Below are 6,572 nucleotides of genomic sequence, written 5' to 3' on the forward strand. Positions count from 1 at the left end.
GGAAACCTGGCAGTGGGTGTGCCACTATCTTTGGGAACCAAGAAATATTCTAACACATTGCAACTTTCCGACTCAGCCATGTCTGAAAATTAGCAGGCAATGCACAGCAAGCAGTTATGACACCAATGCAACAAGAACTCTTGCTGTCCAGCTGGGAAGAAATATGGCAGACCACATGGTGAGTGTAAGTGGGTATTACCCTTAGCTGCACCCAACATCCAGTTAAGGAAAGTTCAGAGAGAGGCATTGCAAATTCTGCAGTTGTGCCACTTCCAGAATTCTCTGCTCCCGAATTCTCTGCACCCATATGCAACAACCAGCTGAGTCTTTCTTGGGAAGACATCAGTGCTAAGGATACCTCTAGCTAGCAGTAAACTGCCTTCTGGTTCTGATATCTTTTTCACAATACAATGCAAACTACTGAGATATAATTTCAGGGCCAGTTTGGTGTAGTGGTTAAGAGCGCGGGACTCGAATCTAGAGAGCCAGGTTTGATTCCCCACTCCTCCACTTGAAGCCAGCTGGGTGACCTTGGGCTAGTCACAGCTCTCTGGAGCTCTCTCAGCCCCACCCACCTCACAGGGTGTTTTGTTGTGGGGATAATAATGGCATACTTTGTAAACTGCTCTGAGTGGGCATTAAGTTGTCCTGAAGGATGGTATATAAATCGAATGTTGTTGTTATTATTATTAATTATGTATCTTGATCACGTTGTACCTGATCAGCTACATACTGTATGCACAACATTCAGTGGTATAGGTGTCTAGCCCAATATACATACTCTGTAACAAAAGATTCCAAATTCTGTGAAATGCCAAGCTTTGTATCTAAAATTATGTTATTACCATATACGGCCTTGTTAGACAAACAAATCGTTTCATGTCTTTATTCCACTTTTCAGCTAAAAATTGGCTCTTAGAGCAGTTGACAGGAATTGAAATCCAATTTCAATGACTAAATTTAATACAAATATTCTTCTGGAGGGCATTCCCACCTCAGCCACCTGAGGGTGACTGGATGGCTGCTTTCTGCTCTTCCTCTGATGGTCCCATTCATGGCAGTTGGATGATAGAGGCTGTGCTGAGTCCAGGGTTATATTAGATCAAGTGCTACTGCTAGAAAAGCTAATTAAGACGGCTGCAAAAAACGCTTCCCACAAACTCAGTCTCACCTGGAGGATGACCCCCTCCCTACCTTGATCTGGCCGATCTGGCCACCTGGATCCATGCCATGGTGACATTGAGACTTTAAAAAAAAAACTTTTTATTAACTTTAAAAACAACATACAATGCATAAACAAGAAAACAAATTACACAATGTTAAAGTCAACTATAATACAAGAAAAAACAGATAGCTTATAATATACTACCAGTTTTCAAATATAATATTAACAAAGGAAAAAGAAGATTTGGTTAGAGAATTACAATATACCTAAGCAGAGAGGGAGGTTCTTTACAGTTTGTATGAAACCTAACATATTGCGTAACATTGAGACTTGACTACAGCAATGCACTGTACTTTGGTCTCTTCTCTAAGTTAGCTTGGGGACACCAGTTGGTGCAAAATGCTGCAGCTTGGCTATTATTGGGAGCTAGGGGAACTATGAATATTACTCACATTCTACAGTAACTCCATTGGCTTCCTATTAGTTACTGAGCCCAATTCAAAATATTGGCTATCACCTACAAAACTCTTCACAGCCATGGTCCATCATATTTACAGATCACCTGCAGGTGCCACCCTGCATATGGGCAAAATCAACAGCTGTCCGTATACAGGCATTCTCTATGGTGGCCCCCAGGGCAGCTACAGCTACAGCTCGGCTATTATTGGGAACCAGGAGAACCATGAATATTACTCCCATTCTACAATCACTCCATTGGCTTCCTATTAGTTCTCTCCATATATTCCCTAGAGGACTCTCCAATCAGGGGACAAACAGCTGTTGGTGGCCCCTGGCCCCTGGGAGGCCCACCTAACCTCAACTAGAGCTAGAGCCTTTTCGATCCTGGCTCCCACCTGGTGGAACGCTCTATCTGCTGAGATCAGGGCCCGGCAGGACCTACTATCCTTCCGCCAGGCCTGCAAGACAGAATTGTTCCACCAGGCACATGGCTGAGGCTGGGCCTCCACTGGCCTGAAAAGAGGGGTGTATAAAATTCAAACCCTCCCTGTGAAGGCTGTCCACCATCATGTTTTTAAATTTGTATTAATGGAAATATGCTGCTGTTTTAATGATGTTTGAATGTAGATGCATTTTTATTGTGTTTTAATAGGTTATCTGCCATGAGCCGACCCCGGGGAGGGCGGAATAAAATGGGAAAATAAATTAAAAAAAATAAATAAATAGTTATCAAGCCCAATTCAAGGTATTGGCTATCACCTACAAAACTCTTCACAGCCTTGGTCCATCATATCTATGGGACTGCCTCTCTCCCTATATTCTACCATGGCAACTTCACTCATCTGAACAGGGCTTTCTGCAGGTACCACACTGTATATGGGCAAAATCAACAGCTGTCTGTACATGGGCATTCTCTGTGGTGGCCCCCACTCTATGGAATGGCCTTCCTGAGGGTGTTAGGAAAGTTATGTCCTTCCATAAGTGATGCAAAACTGAATTGTTCAAGAGGGCTTTTTATTCAGATGGGAGAGCTGTACCATAGGGAAGTGGTCTCAAGAGATCCATCAGTAAAGGAATAAGGAGAGACCACAGACTTCGCTACTATTGCTGTAAGCAGTGAGGGACCACAGACTTTGCTACTATTACTATAAGTATGATTCTACTGAGTCATTCCTATGTTGTTTAATATATCAGTCATGGAATTTGCCTATACTCTGTTTCAACATTGTTAAATCTTTAAATCTTTCTTTTTCTTTAAATCATTCAGAGTTGCATGTATATACCCATTACATGTATATTGAAATGTCTTTGATATTGATTGTAGTGACTCACACTGTGTATTCCGCCTTGAATCTCAGTGAGGAAGGTGGACTAGAAATGATGTAAATAAATAAATAAATACCTAATTGCAAACTATGGCACATGATACAACATTCTTTAGAAGGTGTCCCTGACCTTAAACTATGTAAATTTGTAGATCCATGTTCAATCTCTTATATGCACATACTCCCCAGATACACACACTTTTATGTCTTGGGATGTTTCTTCATATGTGTGGTCTTCTGAAGAAAATGTCCAATTGGCTAAAGAAATAACATTTTTTCTTTCACATTTACCTTTATTGGTGTAGTATCTTTTAAATATCTGTACAAATGTCATCAAAATGGGGAACCACCAGAGATATGAAGGCCCTTGAAATGTAGAGCACAATAATGGAAATATAGGATATGGAGGGTCAGTGTCTCTTTCTTCCATAAGGAAATGGAATCCAAGTCCAGAATCCTCCATTAGGTCTATATCAAACTGCAACCATTGAATTTGCCTTCTGCTGCTATTCATCTTAGTCCATGTTGGATCTGAAATGTGAAAACTGTGGAGCAAAAAAGTTTTCATTTAAGTTGGTTGTTATATTGCAATAACAGTTCAGGGTACAGCTGAAGGAATATTCTGGGAGGCTTAGTGAAAATGGGAGACATCCCAAAAGAAATTAGCAGAGGGGACAGCTGCAAACACAAGATTTTTACACAGGCACATGAGAAATTCAGAGGTATGAGAGGTATGATTGGCAAGCAGGAGTGTTGATTTGGTGGGAAAGGTGGGGATGATGCTGGTAGGGAAGGCAGAGACGTTGAAAGACACTTTCCTCCCCGCTTTTGGTGGGGTTCAGCTGACCCTTGCTGACTTGATTAAGAGCCTATGGATTATACAGGATCCAGCACTGCTGTTAGAGAAGCAAGTTAATACAGTTGAAAAAAAATGGCTTCCAAAAAATCAGTCTAGCCTGGAAGATGGTTCCCTACCTTGACATAGCTGATCTGGCAGCCTGGATCCACAGCATGGTAACATCAAGACTGGACTACTATAATGCACTCTACAGACGTCTCCCTTCAAAGTCAACTCCAAGACCCCAGTTGGTGCAGAAAGCCGCAGCCCAATCATAATCAGCAGCTAGGTGGAGCATGCACCCAGTGAATGACAGTGTGTAATTCGCCTTGAGTCTCAGTTAGAAAGACAGACTATAAATAACGTAAATACATAATTAAAAAATAAAATAGCTTATGTATATAGACACAGCATACTCCCAGCCACCAACTTAACCCAGTACTATCTGAGTGCATTAGTACTTGCTGGAGAGAGACTGTGGGTCATACAAGATCAGCGTGAAGTAATGGTGGATGCAGGTACTTTCTGCTGTAGGATACTCCACCTCCACCCTCCAGAGGATAGACCAAAGATACCACAACATCTATAAACCTTGCACTGCTTTTTCTGAATACGGGACCTTTTAAGTGTTAGCCCTGCACTGCATAGCTGTGGGGGGGGCATACCTGGATGAGTGCTTTGCTTCGATGTGATAAAAAATGGTAACTACCTTGTGACGCAGAGTCTCCCTACATAAGGCACCTTACAAAGGGACACTCAAGTGTAGGGAGACACAATGTTAGCTGGGAAGCATAGTTTAAAAAGACAGAGCCAGTGGAGATCGTTCCTCTGAGGGTCTGTTGATTTCATCTTTGCCTCCTAGAAGGAGAGGTGAAATTGACAGAGCCTTTGAGAAGGCGAAAATGAAATTAACAAACCCTCTGAGGAGTGATCTCCGCCTGCAAGTGTGGAGCTCCAAATTTGTTACAACTAGGGAGCAAAGACCGGGGGGAGAGGGGCTCCTAGCTCTGATGCAGACAGTGGAGAGACAGTTGCTGTTGGCATTTTGATAGAGAGAGTGCATTGGAGCTTGAATTTTCTTTGTGTGTGGTGGGATAGGGATCTACCCCTTCAAGTTCCAGGGCTGCTGCCAGGCTCTGGGGCCAAGCTATTATTTACTATTGGTACCTTTCCTGGTGCCTGCTCAGGTCAGGTTTCTGGGAGTGGTGCAGTAGGGATCTTGACTTGGATGATGGCTGGAGAGCCTGCTGGCCCCCACGAACAGCCAACCACAAACATGTTCATGAACAGGACCATGTTCGTGGTTGTTCGAGAGTCCCTGTTCGTGGATGGCAACAAACAACAAACATCATGTTCGGGGTTTTTTTCTGTTTGTGCCCATCTCTAATCTTGATTCTGCAGCAGTACCTTGATAAGATGGACACATATATGACTGTACCCCTTTGAATATAAAATTGACTATTTAAGAATGGATTTCTTTAAGGCTTATATTTGCATGGTTTCTGGGGTGATTTCCAAAGCTTAAAAAACCAAAAAAGGTAGACAAAAAATTGCATAAAAGCAATAACTGGATTGGAAATCAAGAATATGACCATGAACCTGAAAACAACACAAAAACTAAATATTTCTTAAAGAGAGATTAGAAGGAGGACTTTTAAAAAGAAGACTGCAGCATAAAACTTAGTAGGAGGGCAAGAAGAAAAACAAAAAATAATACACAATCACTCAAGAGAACAAAAATGTTTTTGTCTAGTGCCTGAAACTCCATAGATTCAGGAGCAGACAAATTGCTGTAGAGAGGGAATTCCAGCCGAATCCACACTCACTCACCATCCGCTTACCTTGTGCAGTCGTGGCAATTGGGTTCATTCCGCTACCATGCTGTGCATCATCACATTCACCCTTCCAGTGCGTCTTCATGGCGCAATCATTTCTCCACACGCCACTGAGTAAAGCGTTACAGTGGGCGGTTCCATCCTCCGCTGTCAGAATTGATGGCGCACGTCACTTCCCCCTTTTTTTAAAAAGAAAAGGTCAATTTTCCGGTATACCAATATTCCGACTTTTAATAAATGGCAATGTACCCTCCCCCTCATCTTTGATTGGCTCATTTTTTGCTCGTCACAGACCACTTTCTAACAATTGGCTGGTTGGTATGGCAGGCAAATTTGAAATTAGATTGTCACATTACAGGCAAAATCAAAAAGAGTCCAGTAGCACCTTTAAGACTAACCAATTTTATTGTAGCATAAGCTTTCGAGAATCACAGTTCTCTTCGTCAGATGCATTAAAGGCATTGTCCGGAAATTCTGCTGCTCAGAGTGGTTTTCTGCTTTTAGTAGTTAACAACATGGATGCTCAGAGTGTGATATTTGTGATGATGGCTCAGATTGTGGTTGGCATGCTTCGCAGCACAGCCACGCGACACCACGAGATGATGCATTCTGTATTTCGTTCATGGTAGAATCTCCCACCTGCATCCTCAGCTTTCAGGAATATATTTGTTTTCTGCACCTGCCATTTACTGGAGATGATCATTGTGGGTAATACAGGATTGCTCGGCTTGGCTCCTCGCGCTCTTAAAAATGGCGGGACACAGTAGGGAAACAGTCCCCGTGTGACATGCGCATGCTCCGGTGACCGTTTCTTTTCCCACGCAAACCACTGCTCACTACAGTTGGTTTACCAGTATACCGACCTTTCTGCACAGTGCAAAAAAAAAAAAGGTGGGCAGAAAACGGATTTCCGCCACTATCACATGGTTTGGAAGGAAGGCGCAATTGTG

General features: G+C 42.7%; 1 long non-coding RNA gene across 1 annotated transcript; it reads right to left on the reverse strand.

Moving 5' to 3' along the window:
* Positions 1-3,409: 3,409 nt before the first annotated feature.
* Positions 3,410-5,790, reverse strand: LOC129331951 (uncharacterized). The gene is made up of 3 exons (XR_008597301.1): positions 5,629-5,790; positions 3,925-4,072; positions 3,410-3,494 (listed from the first exon to the last, which is right to left on the reverse strand). It is a non-coding gene; the product is annotated as an uncharacterized LOC129331951 (long non-coding RNA).
* Positions 5,791-6,572: the final 782 nt, after the last annotated feature.

The sequence above is a fragment of the Eublepharis macularius genome, chromosome 6, assembly GCF_028583425.1.
Source record: "Eublepharis macularius isolate TG4126 chromosome 6, MPM_Emac_v1.0, whole genome shotgun sequence".
NCBI lineage: Eukaryota > Metazoa > Chordata > Lepidosauria > Squamata > Eublepharidae > Eublepharis > Eublepharis macularius.